Below are 24536 nucleotides of genomic sequence, written 5' to 3' on the forward strand. Positions count from 1 at the left end.
CTATCATCTCAAAACATTTGCAAGAATTAGATGCTTTGTTTCCAGTGAAGACTTAAGAAACTTGTTCATGCTTTTATCGCAGCAGGGTGGATTACTGTAACAGGCTCCTCACTGGCCTTCCCAAAAAGACTCAAAAGCTCATCCAGAATGCTGCGGCCAGAATTCTGACCAGAACCAGGAAATCAGAGTACATCACACCTGTCCTCAGGTCTTTACACTGGCTCCCAGTTACGTCAGAATAGATTTTAAAGTATTATGATTGGTCTATAAATCCCTAAATGGCCTAGGACCTCAATACATTACAGATATGCTCACTGAATACAAACCTAATAGATAACTCAGATAATAGAATCATATAAACTAAAAATTCCAAGAGTTCAGTCAAAGCAGGGTGAATCGGCTTTCAGCCACTACGCCCCTCGCTGCTGGAATCAGCTTTCAGAAATGATCAGATGTGCTCCAATATTAGGTACATTCAAATCAAGACTGAAAACACATCTGTTTAGCTGTGCCTTACTGAATGAGCACTGTGCTACGTCCGACAGATTGCACTATTGTGTCTTTCTTTTCTTTTTCATTCTTTTATAACCGTATATAATAAACTTGTCCTTGCCTCTACACAGGCTACAGTGCTGTAATCTGACTGCTCGCTCTTGTGAGAGTTTGTCTTCAACTCTACAATCCTCAAACTGTGTCCTGAGAGAGCTGGACCTGAGTAACAATGACCTGCAGGATTCAGGAGTAAAGCTTCTTTCTGATGGACTGAAGAGTCCAGACTGTAAACTGGAGACACTGAGGTAAATGCTTTTCCACTCAACAACAACAAGACATATTTTGTTATCAATTGTGGAAGACCCTTTCAGTGAACTGGCAGAAGAAGAAACAAAATATTTGCAGGAATGTGATTTTATTAAAAATAGGATGGTTTTATGAATGTTATGGTGTCTTTTCAAAAACACATCATCAGTATTTGTAAGAGTATTTTTGCCATTCTTATGTTGTTTGCAGTCAAAATGTACCTCTATTATACACATCTTAATTCTTCATTACATGTTTGACCTTAAAAAACATGGATCGCTATACTTTATATAAAGGGAACATGAGATAAGCAAAGAGAGTAAATATAACGTATTTATATCTTAACCCTTTAGGACACTACATTTACATTCGGCTTCATAAATGTTTCTTTGCTAAACATGATTCCAATATTCAAATTCTGTACTATATGCCAATTTAACTAGTTGACATTGACTAAAGTGTCAGATACATCACATTTTATTTAATCAATAGTATTATTTACAGAAAAACAAAATTGGCATATTTTATTTGAAGAGCAAATATAAAAGCGTTCAATAGCAGCCCCTGCAGAGTGCAGCTTTAAGTAGGGTGAAAGCCTGTTTGTACCCTCTCTCACCATTAGACGGTATCTGGGTCTTGATTTTTAATGAGATCAGTCAGCTAGCTGTTAAATGCTAAATAATTAGGCTCAAAGCACCTGTAATATCCCACCTTTCCCAGAACTGTCTTACCTACGTTTTAGTGTTGGGTTCTGGACAAGCTGCAATCACTGCAGTTTATCAATTTCGTGTCTTTAATGCGTCCCATGCCACCTCATGAAGTGGTTCAGATTTCTATCCATCTCGAATGCATTTCAGAGGTCATTTATACAGTACCTGTCCTTTTCAAGATTGGATAGCTATGTAACCGGAAGAAAAAACACAGTAAACAGATATAAACAATCCCATAGACTAATGTAAGACTGTATATGATAATTACACAATATTTTCAACAATAGCAATAGAAGACTCATGCTAGAGAATATTTATCATACCTGATAAACATATCATACATGATGCACTGTTTTCCCCTAGCCTAAAATTAGGGAGCAAGTATTTCAATGATACTGTATCTACCTAAGACAGATTATTCTGAGATGTACAGTAATAACTTATATTAATTTGCATTCTAGTAGTCTGTACTAGTCTTATATTAATTTGCTCAACAAATTACCATGTAATAAAACTGAGCTGTTTTATGTTCTGCATTGTCTTTATAAGTCAGATGAGCCATTAAAAGTCTGATGTTATCAAGTAGCCTAAAATAATAAAGAATCAGATTATATATATATCTATATGTAGCATCTGTCCGATGGCTAGCTTTTGATACCACTACATGGGCTAGTTGCTAATGGCTAATGTGAATGGCTAAGGCTATTTTGTTTGTTTAATAAAATAAAGTATAGACCTGTTCTGTGGGATGTAAAGCTTAATTAACTTTTGTTGTGATCTGGTACTAGATTCAATAATTTGACAGCCCCTGATTTAATAGCCGTGGAAACACTGACAATAGGTTGTTTGTTTTAGTTCTCATAGTTCACAAGATAATACAATTCAAATCATGAAAATCTGGTCATTTTCATGTACACTTTATGCATTCATTTAATATTACCTTATGATGTAAAATGTTGCTTATTCCTCACAGCAGATCCTCTTTCAGGAAGCATGAAAGTAGAAGAAATTGAAGACACTTGATGCTTTGTTTATTAGGAGTGATAGTGGTGTAAATGTTCTCGTGATGATTACAACAGCACACACTGCATGATCCCAGTACAGCTAATGAGCACAGATGGAAAATATGTCCTTTGCCTTGGTTTCAATTACATAAAGAGAGATCTTTTGTTATCCATTTAAAGTAGTTGGTTTAAAATGCTTTCGAACTTTCTGCAGAAATATTCCCTGTGTCTGAGACAAGTATTACTGAGAATGTGTATTTTTTCAGGTGTTTCAGAAAGTTGTTCATGAAGACTGAGACGGCAAAGATAACTCCCTTTATGTTTTTTATTTTACAAAAGCACAAACGTTTTAATGTTGTGAGCATGGTCAAACTAAAATGCCTTTACACTTTCATGTGATGCTTTATGAACGATGTCTTTGCTCTGTACAGTTAAAAAGATGATTTTAAGTCATTGTTGAGTGTGTAAGTGTGTTTACTAATCTCAGTGGTTGATCAATAAGGAGAGCTAATCAGGATGTGAGTGTTCATCACTGCTGTTCACATGAGCAGAAACAGCCGTCAACATCTTCACAACACAAAGAGATGTGTGATTGTCCAACTGTGTGATGTGGACTTGCTGTGTTTGTAGATTGTCTGGCTGTATGGTGACAGAGGAAGGCTGTGGTTTTCTGTCTTCAGCTCTGACTTCAAACCCCTCACACCTGAGAGAGCTGGATCTGAGCTACAATCATCCAGGAGATTCAGGAGTCAAGCTGCTCTCTGAACAACTGGAGGATCCAAACTACACACTGGACAAACTCAAGTATGTGGAGCATCACTGCCCTTGTGCTTTTACACTGAATGGCTTTAAAAACCCACAACAAAGTATTTTCTGAAATTCAGTTTCTGTGAGGGTTAACTGAACTAAACAGAAATGCAATTAAGATGTGGAGTATGCATATATTAATGGCATTATTGAAGTAAACACCGCAATCAAACTATTATCGTCATGTAGGACTTTTCGCCATATTTTCCGACAAGATCGTGAACACACATCGTGAAATGCGGAAGTTTTTTTCTTTCCATCGGCGTACGTTAGTAAATTCCATAACACTCTCAGCAGTCCTTCCTTCTTATTTGCATCCAATACCTCAGTTTGTCACAACGGCATGAATGAATTGTTTATAAGTTAAAGTGAAACTGGACAGGAAAGGATGTATATTTACAAATGAAATGACATGTAATATGTTGTGTTCATATTGTCTGCAATGAAATACAAGTCAAAGTCAATTTGGAAATCACTACTTTCTTTTTTTATTTGTGTTTTCCATACTGTCCTGACTTTTTCTGATTTGACCTGCTGAAAAGTTTGTTTAGCATTTGTTTACTGACTGAATGTGAATCTGTGTGTGTTTACAGTCTGGATCATGGAGGAGAGAACAGGATTACAGCAGGACTGCATAAATGTACGTCTACACGCACACTTTCTCTAACACAGACACAGCGAAGGACACATGCGCACACACGCATGCACACACACTGCTTTTGTGAATTAAAGAAGAGATAGACCTGGACACTTTTCAGGTCTCTTCAAAGCAGAATCCTTTAATGAGAACTCTGTTGTTGTGTTAATTATAGAAAATCTCCAGCCCTAATCTCATCAACTAATAGTACTAATTTCAGATGCGTAGGGTTAATCCTATTTGGGACCCTGCCTGTTTATCAGGAAATGCACATAGGCATATAGACCTAGGCTATTAAGCTGAAACTTTCTTAGAATGTCATCATTTTACCTCAAAATGTAAAAAATTTAATTCGATTCATCTTTATTTCTATAGTGCTTTTACAATGTAGATTGTGTCAAAGCATCTTAACATGGAAGTTCTAGTAAATAGAAACTGCTTCAGTCCAGTTTTTACAGATGAAGATCAGATCAGTGTATATAAACATCACTGCTGAAAGTCCAAACACTGAGAGCAAATCCATCGATGCGCAGCTCCACTAGTCTCAAACCAAGCAAGCCATGGTGACAGTGGCAAGAAACAAACTTCACCAGTTGATGAAAGTGAAGGGAAAAAACCTTAAGAGAAAGCAGGCTCAGTTGGCATGACCTCTGGCCAAACTTCTCGTGCAGAGCTGCAGTCTAGGTGCTGAAGGCTGGACGTCCATTGTGGAGAAGCTGAGTGTGTGGAGGTCACTGCCGGGTGTTCAGGTGAGCCCACGGGATCAATGTGGAGACTCTGTCACTGGGGTCTTTTAGGAATCAGTCTCATGCTCTTCACTTCTTCATAACCACCACAGCAGGATACGGCCTGGTCCAGGATTATGGAGACCTTGGGATAGGAAGAAAGAGACAACATAAGCATAGATGTCATCCAAATTATGTTTTTTGGAAAGTGTTTTCTGGTTGCCCTAATTATTCCAAGCTAACAATCCTTTAGAAGATTTGTATTTAAAAAATTATTCATTGTGTTTTGTGTTTATGCTAATGCAAAGAGATGTGTCTGTTATGTAGTTTAAACTGACAGAGTGTGTCTGCCTCTTCTTGTCTTTAGATGCCTGTTTTTTCACACTGGATCCAAACACAGCAAACACTGAACTCATTCTGTCTGAGGAGAACAGAGAGGTGACAAATTTGTTAGAGAATCAGCCGTATCCTGATCATCCAGACAGATTTGATTTTTGGCCTCAGGTGTTTGTTCAGAGAGAGTGTGTGTGGACGCTGTTACTGGGAGACTGACTGCAATGGGGTTAAAGGTGTGTTTTATATCAGTGTCATATAAGAGCATCAGCAGGAAGGGACGAAGTGATGAGTGTGTGTTTGGATACAATGATCAGTCCTGGGGTTTGTTCTGCTTTCATCCTGTTTTTCATTCAGACACAATAACAGACAGACTCGTCTCCCAGTAAAGCCGCTCAGCAGTAGAATAGGAGTGTTTGTGGATCACAGTGCAGGAACTCTGATCTTCTACAACATCTATAGAGACACAATGAGCCGCATCCACTCAGTCCAGACCCATTCACTGAGCCGCTTTATCCTGGGTTTAGTGCTAGTTCTGGATCATCAGTGAAACTGTGCTGAAAACTGAGAGACTGGGGAGAGATTTACCCATAATCCTCTGCTCTGCAGGATCAGCCAGTAGCAGTGAGATGTTCTAGAGCAGGGTGGGCAAACTCGGTCCTGGAGGGCCGGTGTACTGCACAGTTTAGCTCCAACTCTAATCAAACACACCTGAACATGCTAATCAGTGTCTCCAAGATCACTAATTATCTATAAGCAGGTGTGTTTGATCAGAGTTGGAGCTAACTGTGCAGGACACCGGCCCTCCAGGACCGAGTTTGCCCACCCCTGTTCTAGAGTGTGTTTCTCTGTGTGTGTGTGTGTGTGTGTGTGTGTGTGTGTGCGCACATGTGCACTTGCCTACCTAAAACATTTAAATTCCTCTTTTAGTCTTCAAACTTTACTCATGTAGGACATCTAAGATTACAGCAGAGTAAATTAATGTCTGAATTTTTCCATTATTACTTCACAAATGTTAAATACTGTAGGACATTTACTACATGCATTTAAAAAGCTTAATAAAGCATCAGCTTTTATTAGTTTATTATTTAAAAGTGAAAGATAAGTGAAGATAATGGGGCTCTCTTTTCAGCTTGGTGTAGAGAACACCAGTTGAAACCCAGTCAGCTGTCAGGTAGCCTCAGTGCTGAAATTTCTCCAAGATCGCCTGTCTGCTGGGTTAGCTGCATCCACTCTGAGAGTGTATGTTTCAGCTATAGCGGCCTACCGTTCCCCCCTAGATGATGAGTCACTAGGGCAGGATCCGCTAATTCGTCGCTTCCTACGTGGAGCCATAAGGCTAAGGCCTGTCAGCACACACAGAGTACCGACATGGGATTTAACATTGGTGCTCGAGGGCATCTCTGTTCCTCCATTTGAGCCACTGCAGGAGGCTTCAGATAAGTTTCTGAAAAAAGCAGCTTTTATTAGCTATTTCTTCTCTAAAAAGGGTTGGGTGACCTCCAGGCTCTGTCAGTTGCACCTACATTTCGGAGTTTGCTCCGGGCATGTCTACAGCCTTTTTTTATCCCAGACCTGGGTATGTGCTGAAGGTGCCCACTCATGTGGCGAGACCTGCTGTGCTGCAGGCCTTTAATCCGCCCCTATTTCAGTCGTCGGACCAAGAGAAATTGAATTTACTCTGCCCAGTTAGGCTCTGGATACATATGTACCGGGTTATCAACTGAGAAAGAGTGAGGCAGTTACGGTCTGCTTCGGACCCTCAAAGAGGGGGAGACTCAGCGAACAAGCAAACAATAAGTAATTGGATAGTTGAGACATCTCAGTTACCTATCAGGCTGCTGGACGTCCCGCACCTATAATTTAGGCCCCACTCCACAGGGCTGTAGGGGCCTCCAAAGCTTCTATTTCGGGCTCTGCCCTTTTCTGACATTTGTTTTGGCGGCAGGATGTGTCGACGCCACATACATTTGTGCATCATTATCAACTCGATGTAGACCCCCTCATCAGGGTCCTCTGTTCTCACTGCGGTAGTGTACGTTCACAGTCAGCAATGAATCTGGCCTAGTGGGTATTGCGTTCCCCTAGCGTTCTGGTTAGACGCAGTGTTGAAGTTCCCTAAAAGGGAAATGTCTCAGGTTACGTATGTAACCATAGTTCACCGAGAGGGAACGCGACACTGCGTCTTCTGCCATACTCTCTTCTGCCTGTTACTTCTTTCAAGCAAATTTGAAGTTAACACTGAATGCAGGCTTTATACTCTCTGGTCTGATGACACCGTTATTACATTAGATTGATTTCACATGTGCTTCAAGACGCGTATAAAAGAGGTGTTCCCCTAGCGTTCTGGTTAGACGCAGTGTCTCGTTCCCTCTCGGGGAACTATGGTTACATACGTAACATGATAACATGAGACGGTTCAGTGTTATTTAAAATATGAAATTTTAGGTAATATAAAATCATCCAAACGTGTGTCTTTCCATACTATCTAAGAGGGGACCTTTTTGGTTTTGGGGTCAAAACTTTGCTTTACTGCTTTGCAAATCTTTATTTTGCTCAATTATATGATGTGATATGAATGTCATTTTAACATTGGCACATTTAGTGAAGCAACTTTTTAAATCAGTAATCAAATTTTGAGTTTTTGACCTTTACATGTGTGCTAGTGTCAGGTTTTGAATCTACTACACCAGATATTATATGAGAATCAACAGAAAACTGTGGAAAGCAGAAAACATAGTGTGTATTTAGTTCAAACTGCTCATTTGACATTAACAGGTTAAACCTGTGTGGAAATGACCAATAGTAGTAAATTTGTTCAAAAAAGATTTTGGTCTCCTGTCAGCTGGCGAACAATGCCAATTCCATTTATTGTCATTTCTTGTCTCACAAACCACAATTTTTAAGATTTTGGAGCTTAAATCTCAATATTTGTTTTACTGCAGAATATTATATATATATATTTTTTTTTCAGTGGATTACAAAGGTTTTGTTGTGGAGTGAAGGGCTGAATTACTTAATTGTGTTTAGTGTCATTTAGTGGTTAAGTGTTAGTGTTAGGTTAGATTAATTGCATTTAATCTTTGTTTACATTTATTTAAAATAAAAGGGAAAAAGGGGGCAGTGTGTTTTAATGTTAATAGCAGGTATTTACTATAACTTTCAACATTGTTGTTTCAGAGATACTCAAAAACTGTATATAAATTAAGTAAAATCATCCAAACATGAATCATTCCTTACTATCTACACTCCAACAAGAAAGGGTTGTTGCACTTTACATAATATATTTATATTTGGTTTATATAAAATAATTGTCTTTGTTGACTTGAAATGTTTTTTTCTATTAAGGTTTACGTAAATATGTCTTAACCTACAAAATCCAAATGTGTTGTCTAACCACAAACCATTTATGTTAAGTGAACATGTCTTACATCCACATGGTGGCAGTATAATGCGACCAACAGCCATGAATCTCCAAAAAAAAAAGAAGAAGAGCAAATTGCATCAGATTGGTCAGAATATGTATGCGCAAAGCTTTTCCATCGGTTGGCTTTGACAGAGGGAAGTCTTACTTTCAACGACTGGAAAATGTAGGAGGTTATTTGTTTTGCCATTTAGTAAAAATCTAGTGTCTTAGACATGCTGATGTTAGCTAGCTAGCTTAGCCATGTAGCGCAGGTCTGTCAGCTCCTTATTTTTATTATTTGGCGAAAGATAATCGTCGCTGTGATAGATTTCTGTTTGACCTCATTCAATGTTTTATATCTGTAAATATGTACGTTTGTTTTTATTAAAATATATTATAAATGTTCAACACATATCCTCAAGCAGAGCAGAGTGAACTTGTTTTATTTATTCAATAATAAATCTCACATAAACATTTATTTTAAACACTTGTTTCCTGTGATTAAAGCCTGGAGTGGAGTTAAAACATGCTCCTCCCTCCACTCTGAGCGCTCTGCAAACGCTCTGCGCTAGTGATGGGGTCGTTCTTGAACGATTCGTTCATTTTGAACGAATCTTCAATATGACTCGGGAACTACGAGTCCTCACAGGGAGTGATTCGTTCATCCGTACGTGCGCACATTTGTTACGGTAGTATCGTTCATTTTTTAAGTCTTTTGAGTCATGCATCCCGGAAAGGCAAAAGCCAATCATTTGCGTTAGAGCCGGAAAGGATTTGATCCATTCACCTCTCGAGTACTTTATCGGGTTTGAGTCATTCGTTCCGTACAAGCCAATCATATGCGTTTAGAGCCGGAAAGAGAATTGATCCGTTCATCTCTCGAGTCCTCTATCGGGTTTGAGTCATTCGTTCATCACGGGCCAATCATATGCCTTTAGAGCTGGAAAAAGAATTGATCCGTTCATCTCTCGAGTCCTCTATCTGGTTTGAGTCATTTGTCTTTCTTACTTGACTTGACACTACAGCAGAATTGGGTGTACAATTTAGTAAATGGTTACAAATCCTCTTTGAGATGGGTGCATCATAATCATTAATTATCATAATATTATTAATATTAAAGTTATTATATTATTATTATTATTATTATGTGCATTTCTGATCTTAAACTGTAGCTCCACTGTAGACTGTAACGAGACCCCCAGTCAGTGATACTTATGTAAAACTGAAAATTTGTTGCATCATGGATAGTATTTTACACTTTTCATAAAATCAAACAATGTGTACATAAAATCATTTTCTTAAAAATAAAAAAAGGTCTGTCCTATTGTCACTAAGTTGTTGTTCCTTTTTCTGGTGGATATGTGGTTTATTTTTGTTATTTTACAAATAAATGGAACAAAAAAAAAACATATATATATATATATATATATATATATATAATATATATATATATATATATATATATATATATATATATGTATATACACATATACACACATGTATATATATATGGCTTTTGTATTTTTTTATTTGAATTAGTTTTCACTTAAATTGCTGTTTCATAAAAAAACAACTATTGGGAAGAGTTTGCCCTACTTGATATAAAAGCTTTGATGGCACAAATGTGTTATTTTCACTACAAGAGTTCCCACTTAGATATGCTTGGTGTTTATAGCAGGTTTGGCATGCTGTCCCGGGAGAGAACCCTGAGCTCGGAGATATTTGAGCCCAAGGCTCCCGCCCGGTCAAATAAGCATATCTGGAGATCCGAGATCAGGTAGTTCTCGAGAGGCTCCCCAAAATGCTATTAAATCAGGACAGCAGCCGTGTATTTCGAAGAAACTCCCCAAGAAGCTAGAAAGTTTTTACTATATCCGGCTGCTGGATATAGTGATTAAAGGGCACCTATGGTGAAAAATCTACTTTTCAAGCTGTTTGGACAGAAATGTGTGTAAGTATAGTGTATAAACTGTCATATTGGGGTGAAATAAACACACCCAGTCCTTTTTTTTCAAATTTAACAACATAAAAACGGTGGAACCAATTGGAGCGGTTTTCAGATCGACCGCAACTTTGCGTAGGAGTGCGGGTCCCCCCGCCCACCAATATTGATTGACAGCTGTGCACATTAACATGTCTGGTAGTCACGTGTAGAATCATATAATCAAGAGAGGACGAGTGCAAAGTAGCCGGGAATAAAAGGTGTGTTCAGCTCGCTTGGATCATCAATCATCATCAAAAGTGATCAAGAGTGCGTTTCACAAGTTTAAAATGTTTTAAAACAGTGCATGTGTGTAATAAAGTACAGCGATTCACTTCAGATTCACTTAATCAGCACAGCCGCGTGTCAGAACAATAATTAAAGAAGACGCTTCAATCGCGGTTTGTGGACGTTAAATCAGGTTTATTTTGTACATTAACATAACAGATATTCATACAGCAGTGGAGATTACCAGTATCATGTCACATATGCGTGCAAAACGAGTGCAAAGCTTAACGCGCGCGCTCTCTCTCTCGCTCTCTCTCTCTCTGTGTGTGTGTGTCTTCATGTCTGAGCTGTGTGTGTGTGTGTCTTCGTGTCTGAGCTGTGTGTGTATGTGTGTCTGAGCTATGTGTGTCTATGTATGTCTGCGCTACGTTTGTGTGTATGTGTGTACGCTATGTGTTTGTGTCCTTGCTGTGTGTGTGCGTGAACTTTGTAATGACATTGTGTGTGACTTGTTGCAAATCCACAAAAAATGCATCAAATACTGATTGTTAAAGTTCTTACTGTAGTATTTCTCACACACGTTACGTAAGATCTGCTTCCTGAGGCAGCCGAGGGCGGCGATTGCTGACAGGCACGTGGGAATGGTGGGCGGGGAGGACTAGCCTTAAAGGGCCAGTACAAAAAAAAAACAGCAAAACCTTTTTTCCAGCTATAATATAGACACTTTAAACAGCTCTAATAAATAATCTGATGGGTGTTTTGAGCTGAAACTTTACAGACACATTCTGGGGACACAAAAGACTTATATTAAATATGAAAAAAGGGGTAACCTATGTGCCCTTTAAGTATTCTATAGTCTTTGATTCAGAATTAAAGTGCAATTTAAAGACTTAACTAGGTTATGTTAACTAGGAAAGTTGGAATAGTTAGTCAAGTTATTGTACTTGTTTTTTTGTGTAGACAATCAAAAATACACAGTACATATTTCTTAAAGGAGGCTAATAACACTAACTTAAAATTGTTTTTTATAAAAATTAAAAACTTATTTGTATTCAAGAAGTAAACTATAGTAACATAGTCAAATTTATAATAATAAACTTATTATGACTCCAGCCGCGTGTCAGAACAATTATTAGAGAAGACGCTTCAATCGCAGTTTGGGATGTTAAATCAGGTTTATTTAGTACATTAACATAACAGATATTCATACAGCAGTGGAGATTACCAGTATCATGTCACATATGCGTGCAAAACGAGTGCAAAGCTTAACGCGCTGTCTCTTTCTCTCTCTCTCTCTCTCTCTCTCTCCTCTCTCTCTCTCTCTCTGTGTGTATGTTGTGTGCTATGTATTTTTGTGTCCTTGCTGTGTGTGAACTTTGTAATGACATTGTGTGTGACTCGTTGTTGCAAATCCACAAAAATGCATCAAATACTGATTATTAAAGTTCTTACTGTAGTATTTCTCACACACATTTTGTAAGATCTGCTTCCTGAGGCAGCCGAGGGCGGCGATTGCTGACAGGCACGTGAGAACGGTGGGCGGGGAGGACTAGCCTTAAAGGGCCAGTACCTAAAAAACAGCAAAACCTTTTTTCCAGCTATAATATAGACACTTCAAACAGCTCTAATAAATAATCTGATGGGTGTTTTGAGCTGAAACTTTACAGACACATTCTGGGGACACAAAAGACTTATATTAAATATGAAAAAAGGGGTAACCTATGTGCCCTTTAAGTATTCTATAGTCTTTGATTCAGATTAAAGTGCAATTTAAAGACTTAACTAGGTTATGTTAACTAGGAAAGTTGGAATAGTTAGTCAAGTTATTGTATAACTTGTTTTTTGTGTAGACAATCAAAAAAATACACAGTACATATTTCTTAAAGGAGGCTAATAACACTAACTTAAAATTGTTTTTATAAAAATTAAAAACTTATTTTATTCAAGAAGTAAACTATAAGTAACATAGTCAAATTTATAATAATTAAAACTTATTATGACTCCAGCCCGCGTGTCAGAACAATTATTAGAGAAGACGCTTCAATCGCAGGTTGTGGATGTTAAATCAGGTTTATTTAGTACATTAACATAACAGATATTCATACAGCAGTGGAGATTACCAGTATCATGTCACATATGCGTGCAAAACGAGTGCAAAGCTTAATGCGCTGTCTCTTTCTCTCACTCTCTCTCTCTCTGTGTGTGTATGTGTGTGCGCTATGTATTTTTGTGTCCTTGCTGTGCGTGAACTTTGTAATGACATTGTGTGTGACTCATTGTTGCAAATCCACAAAAAATGCATCAAATGCTGATTGTTAAAGTTCTTACTGTAGTATTTCTCACACACATTTTGTAAGATCTGCTTCCCGAGGCAGCTGAGGGCGGCGATTGCTGACAGGCACGTGAGAACGGTGGGCGGGGAGGACTAGCCTTAAAGGGCCAGTACATAAAAACAGCAAAACCTTTTTTCCAGCTATAATATAGACACTTCAAACAGCTCTAATAAATAATCTGATGGGTGTTTTGAGCTGAAACTTTACAGACACATTCTGGAGACACAAAAGACTTATATTAAATATGGAAAAAAGGGGTAACCTATGTGCCCTTTAAGGTAAGGAAAGAATAATAGGGAGCTCCTGTTGGAGTAATCTGTTTTACCACATACTTGTATAATTTTACAATTCTGCACATTGTGAATGGTTGGGAGAAACACAAGTTCTTATAATCCCACTTTACATTGATATTACACATTGTTTAGGTTTGTTGCTAAATTACAAACAATCGTGCTACAACAACAAACCATCACAAATGCAATACCAGAGGTATATATATATATATATATATATATATATATATATATATATATATATATATATATATATATATATATATATATATATGTGTGTGTGTGTGTGTGTGTGTGTGTGTGTACCATTGATGGTAATTAAAATCACTGCTTTGCCTGGAACCACAGTGAAGTTTGTGCCTTGACAGGAGCAGTGTGCCACCTTCACAGTTGGCAATATGAAAGCTGGTAAAAAGTGACAAAAATATTATTTTAGACAATATATAACTAGCAGCAGACACACATGGACAGCAAAATTGGGGTGTTTGTGAGCACATACCTTCCTTATAGATGCAATATCCAAATATCCATCTTCCCCTTTGACAACATGTGAGGTTGGAGGAATGGCTTCCAAAAATCCATGAACACATTCTCTGTTGTGGAGTGACTGTTTTTTGTGATGCAGTACATCACAGTCTCCACAGAACCACTCCACAGGAAGACACTCTTTGCACCTAATGAAAACAAACAAAAAATCATTGGTCAATTTATCATGCGGTCGTCCGTTTATTCCCAATTCAACATGAATGAAAACCAACCTAATAACAGCAGACTCGTGGCAAAGACAACACAAAGGATGACCAACTGCCTCTTTTTCAATAAGGCATTTGAGGTTGTATGGTCTTGCTTCTTTCCAGCGCTCTGATGCTTTCTGTTGCCGAAAAGACTAAGAATCTGCAGAGCTTCTTTGAGGGTCAGCAGGAAGGATATGATGTTAAAATGTCAGAAAGTATCTCCATGTTTTTTTCTGTACACAAAATAGAAGAAATTTAATTGAGCATCAATTCAAAGTCAAATGATCAATATTAAGAAAACACACTGCATGATTCAATGTCAAATGATCTTAAATCACAAAACGGTCTTCTTAAACCATCTAATGCGCTGCCAGTTTAGTCTAAGGAGTTTTTCTTTCATTTGAATAGATTACATATTTAAACCTAAATTCATCATTTTGATTTACCAAATTGCTCTTGAGGATTTAGTTTTGCTGGGGGTACAGTAAGTGGAATCTCCACACTTGATGACACTGAGCACTCAACAGGGATGGGTGTGACTGTAAAACATTACATAGAAAAATAACACGTTATTGTAGGATATCCCTGCATTTATTGTGTTGTGTCTTTACTCAAACAATTTATAAAATCATACATTTCAGATACATACTTTGCAATGTATTCTACTTTAGTATAGAAAACACTACTGAAAGGTTTTTTTTTTTTTTGCTTTTTAATTTCTTTTTACAATTGGAATTGAGATATAACCTGTTGCTGAAGCATGGCGCCGTCCTCCTTGCCTCCCCCTTGGCTTGCCACGACCCATGTTCCTTTTAGAGCCCTGTGGAGCGTCTTCTACAGAGCGTAGACGTTTCCTCTCCACAGCTGCTGTCTGTGTTGCAGTGAATATTTCTGATTTAATTTTTCCAAATGAAATTAGCTCATTTGCCCATGTCAATAAGCATTATAAGATGTTAATTGTGTCATGCAATGTATATGGATGCAATCTTCAGCATTCTACATTCATTCATTTATTTACCTACCCTGGCTTCAGCTAGAATGTGGTCCAGCTTCATTTCAAGAGCCATTCGTCTTCCATCTTGGTAGTGAGGGTCCTGCAAGTCAACCTTATGTTTTGTGGACATTGCAACACAAACAGATACAGACAGATAGACAAACAGCCAGATGGACAATTATAACACACAAGCAGCGGTAGTAAGATAGATAGATAGATAGATAGATAGATAGATAGATAGATAGATAGATAGATAGATAGATAGATAGATAGATAGATAGATAGATAGATAGATAGATGTTGGCTGTGCTTGTGCGTGTGTGTTGTGACAGAAGACTCGTTCGAGAAAATCTGCAAGGAGAGTAGAACATAGTAATTACTATTATTATTACATGTTAAAAGACATACAACATGGGCCTAAGGTTCCTGATCTCACATGTAAAGGAATAATAATGTAAAGTAAAATACTAATAATGTCCAACGTTACACCTGTTGATATTTACGCAATGTATTGATTATAGCCAAACTGTAAAGACTTAAGGCCAAATGCATCGATGTACAGTGTTGAAATGATGTTAAATTATTAGTAGTGATGGCCATGATTGAAATGTTTTGTTTTTTACATTTTTGGACCGAAAGTAGTACGTCTTGGATTTCTTTTTCTTAATAGAGCTAGCTTGTACTTAAGTAGCTAAGTTAACCAAGTTTAGCATGTTTCACAAGCCTACATTTTATTTAACTTTTGTCTAGGATAAGATGTTAATCAATAATCGGGTTTTGATTTTTGCTCTAAAATGTCCATGTCAGTTTATTGCTTGCAAAAAGAAAGGCATAAATGTAACATTTCAACACAATCTCATGGCAATTCGTAACTTTTTGATTTAGTGGCTAATTCGTATGAATTAGTACGATCTAATTTCTGCAATTTAGTATGATTTGCTCATCCCCCAATGACGGTTGGGTTTAGGGGTGGGGTTAGGTGCCACGGCTCCTTTTTAAAATCGTACAATTTCGTAAGACTGAACTCGTACGAATTCGTACGACTGAACTCGTGCGAATTCGTACGAATTAGCAACTAAACTGATAAAACGTAAAATATTTACATTTTCTTGTGAGATCAGGCTGAACATTTAGACATTATGCGATCATTATGAGTCGTGACTTACCTGAATGGAGCTCTGAGCGCAATGATGAGATGAATTAACGCTCGGAATGACCCATGAGGCGGAGGATGATGGGTAATGCTCATAAAAAACACAAAATGTAATCTTTCCCTGCGATTTTTATCAGAGAATAGGGCAGAATATATGAAGGATTTGATTATTATGTGTGTGTATTCTACTGTTTTTACAGACTGTTTTTCTTGTTCTCTCTACTGTGTCTTTACACTGCAGAAATATGTGTGGGTATGCATATTCTGTTCATCTTATCTCGGTGTGGCTGGAACATTCCGTTCCTCTCCTTTGGGTGCGAAAAAGTCACTATCTGACTCGCTCACAGATGGGCGCATACCTACACGCACACATTCTCACGTATCCTGGTTGTTGTAAGCTGTCTTTGTATCGCTGTTTCCCTCCTTCTATGATAATATTCTTTTGTGTTAGGGCTCAGCTGCAGGCAGACCCTCAATGTGTATATAAGATTGCTCTTCCCTCCCTTGTGTCAGAATAAAATCATACTGAACCATTCAGCTGATTTTCTTCTCATCTTTTCCAAGCTTGGACGGTATTGATGCAGACACTCACTGGTGATACAAAATACTAGAGTGAAGGGACCCGAGGAAAAAACAGATTTTCCTACAGTGATGAACACATTATTTTAAATAATCAAAAATGTCATTTTTTTAAAGCTGAAAAAAGGATGGCTTTGGTCACTAAACGTACCTGCAACTATAGAATCATCCATAGTAGTTCATGGAGAGCAACATGTTTTCTAGAGTTTTCTTGCAACAGTTGCAAACATCACTCTCTTACACATACTCAATTCAATTCACCTTTATTTGTATAGCACTTTTACAATGTAGATTGTGTCAAAGCAGCTTCACATAGAAGATCATAGTAAATTGAAACAGTGTAGTTCAGTTTTCAGTGTTTAAGTCCAATTCAGTTTAGCTCAGTTCAGTGTGGTTTAATAATCACTACTGAGAGTCCAAACACTGAAGAGTAATCCATCGATGCGCAGCTCTACAAATCCCGCAGCTCTACAGATACTCAAGCAAGCAAATACTGAGATAGATATAGTCTACAGTACAAATATTAGTTGTGAAATAAAAGTTAGACTGCTTTTATTAAAATGACAGAGAACATTTAAAAAGATAAATACATTACTTTTAAAATGCTATAAATTATGTTATAACCTTTAAAATAATTGTTGTATTTTATTATTACATATATATTAAGTGATTAAAATACTGTACAGTTAGTTGTAATGTTATCAATGTTGTCTCTTGCTTTATGATATAATAGACTGTTAAGACCTGTGCTCTGCTGCATAAAGTAATTAAAGTTACCAAAAACTTACAATTTTGGAAGATAAAAATGCTAACATGTCTTTAACACTTAAAGAACCTTACATATCCAAAGTAAATAGTAATTTAAACACTCCTAATGTAGTTGGTAGTTGATTAGACCAAGGCCCAAGCCCACCAAGCCATGCCCAATGGGAGATCACCTTTCCTGGGTCTACCTGTCGGGATGTCCCGTGCCTGGAAGTACGTGCCTGGCGCCAAATGCCTCTGACCTGCCATCAGGATTTTGGGGATGGCGTGAAATTATGGACTTAATGAACCAGGTGGTCTAGGGCCAGGCTGGTCTGCCCGAGCAGGTGCATCCAATTACTGCAAGCCTTCGGCGACACATCCTAGCACAATGGGGAAAAAAGCAGGGGCTCTAAGGCCAGGCTGGTCTCCCCGAGCAGGTGCGTCTGTTTCCCGCAAGCCTTCGGCCACGCATCCTGGCACGATGGAGAAAAAAGCAGGGGGTCTAAGGCCAGGTTGTTCTGCCCGAGCAGGTGCGTCTGTTTCCTGCAAGCCTTCAGCCGCGCTTCCTGGTTCAATGGCAAAAAAGCAGGAGTCTATGGCCAAGCCGTCTGCCGGAGCAGCTGCGTCCATTTCCCGCAACCTGGTTAAATGGGAAAGAACCAGTGCAGCTATGGCCAGGCTGATCTGCCCAAGCAGGTACGTCCCGCGAGCCTTCGGGATCTTTGAACCACAGTACATTGAGGTGGTGGAGAGGGTGGTGCCCCAGAGCCAGGTGGGTCACCAACGGAACTTCTGTCTAGCACGTGCTGTTGGCTAAGTCCATGGTACCTGGCTTAAGTATGGGGTGCCTGAGCATTACTGGGGAACAGGTGTCAATCAAGAGGACCCTGTGGGTCCGCCGATTGCCCCGGAAAGAGTGTGGGTCCCCAGGCAGAAGGGGTGTGACTTGTGTGTATTGAGATCAGTGGTTCCAGCTCCCCCTAACGTGGACCCTGGCCCCCCGGGATGGGTGTGGGTCCCCGGGCAAGCTTTGGTCAAGTGAGAGCTAGTGCAGTGAGTCTGGGGGGTGGTCGGTCTTTCTAGTGAGCATCTGGTCAGTGGTGCCGGGGTTACGGTCTGGCCCCGGTTTAATGGTTGTTTAATGATTTGGTTCCAGAAGCCATGAAAAGGCTCACACAGCTGGCGCTGCCCCGAAAAAATGCGTGTTCGATCAAGTTCTACAATCCCCTTTGAAAAGGGAAAAGCCGCGCAAAAGCTCCCACGGCTGGCGCAGTAAAGCTGCCCAAATGGTGCGTGTGTTCGATGGGGTTCTATGATACCCTTTAAAAAGGAAAAAGCCGTGCAAAAGTTCCCAGGGCTGGCGCAGTGAAGCTGCCCAAAACGATGCATGTTTGATGGGGCTCATACCATCCCTTTGTGGGAAAGAAAAAGAAAAAGGCCATGCAAAAGCTCCCATGGCTGGCGCAGTAAAGCTGCCCAAAACGGTGCGTTGTTCCTTGGACATCCATGGTTCCTTTGAATGGGGGTTGGGGAAATCCCCCAAAAGTCGTAACAGCTTATACATGCGTTGGACCAAAGGGATCTTGAAGGTATCGGTTTACACCCCTGGTGCGGGGGGGTGTCTTCCCCTTAAAGAAGAGTCACCAGCATCATGACGCGGAAGTGGATGCCTCCGCTGCCTCCTTTTGAACCGTTCCACGCAGTGTGTGGGTCTTTCCCTCCAGCATTGGTCTTGGATGGTCATGGCTGAATGTATGCTCTGCTTCAACGTCTACAGCCGGCTCTTGCCGCACCAGTCAGCGGTTCACATAGAGACAAACTCGGACGAGAAGAGGCTTTTGCTCTCGCTTGCCACTGGCTGTGTGGACATGCAAAAGATGCTGTGCCCATTGCCCGGCTGTCGCAGAACACCATGGGAAGAGCAAAGTGTGAGCAAAAAATGGCTCGGGAGTTGCGGTGGTTGCAGTCCACTCAACCGATGGTTCCTGTGATGTCTTAGTTGCCGTCGTCGGAAGACAATGATCGGGAACCAGATGACCCGGAAGCCGGGCGTCTGTGTGCCGACCCCCGCTGCAGGCTCGCTATGGAGCGCATCCAGGCCCAGCTCTCAGACCTCAGCAACCAGGTGGAAGAGGAAGAGGAGGTCTCCAGCAGCGCCGGCACCATCCCCGGACCCGGCCCTCAAGTGAGGGGTGGCCAAAGGTCCTAAGCCCCCCGGACCTCTGGAAACTTACGACCCACAAAAGTACCCCTACCCGGACCACGTTCCCGCCCTGAGTTGAGTATGGTTATAGCTGGTTCTGTTGGGCTGGTGGGGGTATATCATCAGGGCTGACTTTTGACTTACATCCACTTTCTGCAGACTTGTTCTTGGAAGAGATCGGTGGTTTTCAACTGGGAATTTCCTTTTTATCAACCAGCCAGCGTGAGTTTGAGCTTGGTACGCAAAGGGTTAGAGCTCTCATTTGCAGCATACGCAGGCATGTTGTGGGGTCCAAGAGGTGAGAACGAAGCAGGCGAAAGAAGGCAGACTGATCTCCAAGGCCAGCCTGGTACGCTGTCACCAGACCGCTTGAAGAAAAAGCAATGCCCTTCTGGGTGAGTGTTTGGTCCACCGGTGGAAACACTGACCCTTTTTTTTTTTTTTTTTTTTTTTTTGAAATATTCAAAAAGGAATTCAAAAAGCTTACAGCACCTGGTATTCCCAGGCGGTCTCCCATCCAAGTACTAACCAGGCCCAACCCTGCTTTGCTTCTGAGTTCAGATGAGATCAGGCATTGCCAGGGTGGTATGGCCGTAAGCGAGAGCAGCAGTCAAGAGTTGGCTATTTAAAAATAGGCGCAGCACCAGGAGCCGAGCGCCGCTCAGCTTGCCTTGAAACAGCACCGACAGAAACAATGCCCTTGGCCCCTCAATAGTTTACCTCTTTTTAAAAAAAAAAATGTATTTATAAATTTTTTTGCCAAATGAAGGAATTCAAAAAGCTTACAGCACCTGGTATTCCCAGGCGGTCTCCCATCCAAGTACTAACCAGGCCCAACCCTGCTTTGCTTCCGAGTTCAGATGAGATCAGGCATTGCCAGGGTGGTATGGCCGTAAGCGAGAGCAGCAGTCAAGAGTTGGCTATTTAAAAATAGGCGCAGCACCAGGAGCCGAGCGCCGCTCAGCTTGCCTTGAAACAGCACCGACAGAAACAATGCCCTTGGCCCCTCAATAGTTTACCTCTTTTTAAAAAAAAAAATGTATTTATAATTTTTTTGCCAAATGAAGGAATTCAAAAAGCTTACAGCACCTGGTATTCCCAGGCGGTCTCCCATCCAAGTACTAACCAGGCCCAACCCTGCTTTGCTTCCGAGTTCAGATGAGATCAGGCATTGCCAGGGTGGTATGGCCGTAAGCGAGAGCAGCAGTCAAGAGTTGGCTATTTAAAAATAGGCGCAGCACCAGGAGCCGAGCGCCGCTCAGCTTGCCTTGAAACAGCACCGACAGAAACAATGCCCTTGGCCCCTCAATAGTTTACCTCTTTTTAAAAAAAAAAATGTATTTATAATTTTTTTGCCAAATGAAGGAATTCAAAAAGCTTACAGCACCTGGTATTCCCAGGCGGTCTCCCATCCAAGTACTAACCAGGCCCAACCCTGCTTTGCTTCCGAGTTCAGATGAGATCAGGCATTGCCAGGGTGGTATGGCCGTAAGCGAGAGCAGCAGTCAAGAGTTGGCTATTTAAAAATAGGCGCAGCACCAGGAGCCGAGCGCCGCTCAGCTTGCCTTGAAACAGCACCGACAGAAACAATGCCCTTGGCCCCTCAATAGTTTACCTCTTTTTAAAAAAAAAAATGTATTTATAATTTTTTTTGCCAAATGAAGGAATTCAAAAAGCTTACAGCACCTGGTATTCCCAGGCGGTCTCCCATCCAAGTACTAACCAGGCCCAACCCTGCTTTGCTTCCGAGTTCAGATGAGATCAGGCATTGCCAGGGTGGTATGGCCGTAAGCGAGAGCAGCAGTCAAGAGTTGGCTATTTAAAAATAGGCGCAGCACCAGGAGCCGAGCGCCGCTCAGCTTGCCTTGAAACAGCACCGACAGAAACAATGCCCTTGGCCCCTCAATAGTTTACCTCTTTTTAAAAAAAAAAATGTATTTATAATTTTTTTGCCAAATGAAGGAATTCAAAAAGCTTACAGCACCTGGTATTCCCAGGCGGTCTCCCATCCAAGTACTAACCAGGCCCAACCCTGCTTTGCTTCCGAGTTCAGATGAGATCAGGCATTGCCAGGGTGGTATGGCCGTAAGCGAGAGCAGCAGTCAAGAGTTGGCTATTTAAAAATAGGCGCAGCACCAGGAGCCGAGCGCCGCTCAGCTTGCCTTGAAACAGCACCGACAGAAACAATGCCCTTGGCCCCTCAATAGTTTACCTCTTTTTAAAAAAAAAAATGTATTTATAATTTTTTTGCCAAATGAAGGAATTCAAAAAGCTTACAGCACCTGGTATTCCCAGGCGGTCTCCCATCCAAGTACTAACCAGGCCCAACCCTGCTTTGCTTCCGAGTTCAGATGAGATCAGGCATTGCCAGGGTGGTATGGCCGTAAGCGAGAGCAGCAGTCAAGAGTTGGCTATTTAAAAATAGGCGCAGCACCAGGAGCCGAGCGCCGCTCAGCTTGCCTTGAAACAGCACCGACAGAAACAATGCCCTTGGCCCCTCAATAGTTTACCTCTTTTTAAAAAAAAAAATGTATTTATAATTTTTTTGCCAAATGAAGGAATTCAAAAAGCTTACAGCACCTGGTATTCCCAGGCGGTCTCCCATCCAAGTACTAACCAGGCCCAACCCTGCTTTGCTTCCGAGTTCAGATGAGATCAGGCATTGCCAGGGTGGTATGGCCGTAAGCGAGAGCAGCAGTCAAGAGTTGGCTATTTAAAAATAGGCGCAGCACCAGGAGCCGAGCGCCGCTCAGCTTGCCTTGAAACAGCACCGACAGAAACAATGCCCTTGGCCCCTCAATAGTTTACCTCTTTTTAAAAAAAAAAATGTATTTATAATTTTTTTTGCCAAATGAAGGAATTCAAAAAGCTTACAGCACCTGGTATTCCCAGGCGGTCTCCCATCCAAGTACTAACCAGGCCCAACCCTGCTTTGCTTCCGAGTTCAGATGAGATCAGGCATTGCCAGGGTGGTATGGCCGTAAGCGAGAGCAGCAGTCAAGAGTTGGCTATTTAAAAATAGGCGCAGCACCAGGAGCCGAGCGCCGCTCAGCTTGCCTTGAAACAGCACCGACAGAAACAATGCCCTTGGCCCCTCAATAGTTTACCTCTTTTTAAAAAAAAAAATGTATTTATAATTTTTTTGCCAAATGAAGGAATTCAAAAAGCTTACAGCACCTGGTATTCCCAGGCGGTCTCCCATCCAAGTACTAACCAGGCCCAACCCTGCTTTGCTTCCGAGTTCAGATGAGATCAGGCATTGCCAGGGTGGTATGGCCGTAAGCGAGAGCAGCAGTCAAGAGTTGGCTATTTAAAAATAGGCGCAGCACCAGGAGCCGAGCGCCGCTCAGCTTGCCTTGAAACAGCACCGACAGAAACAATGCCCTTGGCCCCTCAATAGTTTACCTCTTTTTAAAAAAAAAAATGTATTTATAATTTTTTTGCCAAATGAAGGAATTCAAAAAGCTTACAGCACCTGGTATTCCCAGGCGGTCTCCCATCCAAGTACTAACCAGGCCCAACCCTGCTTTGCTTCCGAGTTCAGATGAGATCAGGCATTGCCAGGGTGGTATGGCCGTAAGCGAGAGCAGCAGTCAAGAGTTGGCTATTTAAAAATAGGCGCAGCACCAGGAGCCGAGCGCCGCTCAGCTTGCCTTGAAACAGCACCGACAGAAACAATGCCCTTGGCCCCTCAATAGTTTACCTCTTTTTAAAAAAAAAAATGTATTTATAATTTTTTTGCCAAATGAAGGAATTCAAAAAGCTTACAGCACCTGGTATTCCCAGGCGGTCTCCCATCCAAGTACTAACCAGGCCCAACCCTGCTTTGCTTCCGAGTTCAGATGAGATCAGGCATTGCCAGGGTGGTATGGCCGTAAGCGAGAGCAGCAGTCAAGAGTTGGCTATTTAAAAATAGGCGCAGCACCAGGAGCCGAGCGCCGCTCAGCTTGCCTTGAAACAGCACCGACAGAAACAATGCCCTTGGCCCCTCAATAGTTTACCTCTTTTTAAAAAAAAAAATGTATTTATAATTTTTTTTGCCAAATGAAGGAATTCAAAAAGCTTACAGCACCTGGTATTCCCAGGCGGTCTCCCATCCAAGTACTAACCAGGCCCAACCCTGCTTTGCTTCCGAGTTCAGATGAGATCAGGCATTGCCAGGGTGGTATGGCCGTAAGCGAGAGCAGCAGTCAAGAGTTGGCTATTTAAAAATAGGCGCAGCACCAGGAGCCGAGCGCCGCTCAGCTTGCCTTGAAACAGCACCGACAGAAACAATGCCCTTGGCCCCTCAATAGTTTACCTCTTTTTAAAAAAAAAAATGTATTTATAATTTTTTTGCCAAATGAAGGAATTCAAAAAGCTTACAGCACCTGGTATTCCCAGGCGGTCTCCCATCCAAGTACTAACCAGGCCCAACCCTGCTTTGCTTCCGAGTTCAGATGAGATCAGGCATTGCCAGGGTGGTATGGCCGTAAGCGAGAGCAGCAGTCAAGAGTTGGCTATTTAAAAATAGGCGCAGCACCAGGAGCCGAGCGCCGCTCAGCTTGCCTTGAAACAGCACCGACAGAAACAATGCCCTTGGCCCCTCAATAGTTTACCTCTTTTTAAAAAAAAAAATGTATTTATAAATTTTTTTGCCAAATGAAGGAATTCAAAAAGCTTACAGCACCTGGTATTCCCAGGCGGTCTCCCATCCAAGTACTAACCAGGCCCAACCCTGCTTTGCTTCCGAGTTCAGATGAGATCAGGCATTGCCAGGGTGGTATGGCCGTAAGCGAGAGCAGCAGTCAAGAGTTGGCTATTTAAAAATAGGCGCAGCACCAGGAGCCGAGCGCCGCTCAGCTTGCCTTGAAACAGCACCGACAGAAACA

General features: G+C 41.0%; 15 non-coding genes and 1 pseudogene across 15 annotated transcripts; 1 reads left to right on the top strand and 15 right to left on the bottom strand.

Annotated features, from left to right (window-relative positions):
* LOC130222044 (zinc finger protein 721-like) overlaps positions 1-24536 on the top strand; it is a 495527-nt pseudogene that overhangs the window by 433018 nt on the left and 37973 nt on the right.
* On the bottom strand, positions 20146-20264 carry LOC130223574 (5S ribosomal RNA). Its single transcript, XR_008836702.1, has one exon. It is a non-coding gene; the product is annotated as a 5S ribosomal RNA (ribosomal RNA).
* LOC130223664 (5S ribosomal RNA) lies at positions 20445-20563 on the bottom strand. The gene has a single exon (XR_008836788.1). It is a non-coding gene; the product is annotated as a 5S ribosomal RNA (ribosomal RNA).
* LOC130223665 (5S ribosomal RNA) lies at positions 20743-20861 on the bottom strand. The gene has a single exon (XR_008836789.1). It is a non-coding gene; the product is annotated as a 5S ribosomal RNA (ribosomal RNA).
* On the bottom strand, positions 21041-21159 carry LOC130223666 (5S ribosomal RNA). Its single transcript, XR_008836790.1, has one exon. It is a non-coding gene; the product is annotated as a 5S ribosomal RNA (ribosomal RNA).
* On the bottom strand, positions 21340-21458 carry LOC130223667 (5S ribosomal RNA). Its single transcript, XR_008836791.1, has one exon. It is a non-coding gene; the product is annotated as a 5S ribosomal RNA (ribosomal RNA).
* On the bottom strand, positions 21638-21756 carry LOC130223668 (5S ribosomal RNA). Its single transcript, XR_008836792.1, has one exon. It is a non-coding gene; the product is annotated as a 5S ribosomal RNA (ribosomal RNA).
* On the bottom strand, positions 21936-22054 carry LOC130223671 (5S ribosomal RNA). The gene has a single exon (XR_008836793.1). It is a non-coding gene; the product is annotated as a 5S ribosomal RNA (ribosomal RNA).
* Positions 22234-22352, bottom strand: LOC130223672 (5S ribosomal RNA). Its single transcript, XR_008836794.1, has one exon. It is a non-coding gene; the product is annotated as a 5S ribosomal RNA (ribosomal RNA).
* On the bottom strand, positions 22533-22651 carry LOC130223673 (5S ribosomal RNA). The gene has a single exon (XR_008836795.1). It is a non-coding gene; the product is annotated as a 5S ribosomal RNA (ribosomal RNA).
* LOC130223674 (5S ribosomal RNA) lies at positions 22831-22949 on the bottom strand. The gene has a single exon (XR_008836796.1). It is a non-coding gene; the product is annotated as a 5S ribosomal RNA (ribosomal RNA).
* LOC130223675 (5S ribosomal RNA) lies at positions 23129-23247 on the bottom strand. The gene has a single exon (XR_008836797.1). It is a non-coding gene; the product is annotated as a 5S ribosomal RNA (ribosomal RNA).
* LOC130223677 (5S ribosomal RNA) lies at positions 23427-23545 on the bottom strand. The gene has a single exon (XR_008836799.1). It is a non-coding gene; the product is annotated as a 5S ribosomal RNA (ribosomal RNA).
* On the bottom strand, positions 23726-23844 carry LOC130223678 (5S ribosomal RNA). The gene has a single exon (XR_008836800.1). It is a non-coding gene; the product is annotated as a 5S ribosomal RNA (ribosomal RNA).
* LOC130223679 (5S ribosomal RNA) lies at positions 24024-24142 on the bottom strand. Its single transcript, XR_008836801.1, has one exon. It is a non-coding gene; the product is annotated as a 5S ribosomal RNA (ribosomal RNA).
* On the bottom strand, positions 24323-24441 carry LOC130223680 (5S ribosomal RNA). The gene has a single exon (XR_008836802.1). It is a non-coding gene; the product is annotated as a 5S ribosomal RNA (ribosomal RNA).

The sequence above is a fragment of the Danio aesculapii genome, chromosome 4, assembly GCF_903798145.1.
Source record: "Danio aesculapii chromosome 4, fDanAes4.1, whole genome shotgun sequence".
NCBI classification, from domain to species: Eukaryota; Metazoa; Chordata; class Actinopteri; order Cypriniformes; family Danionidae; genus Danio; species Danio aesculapii.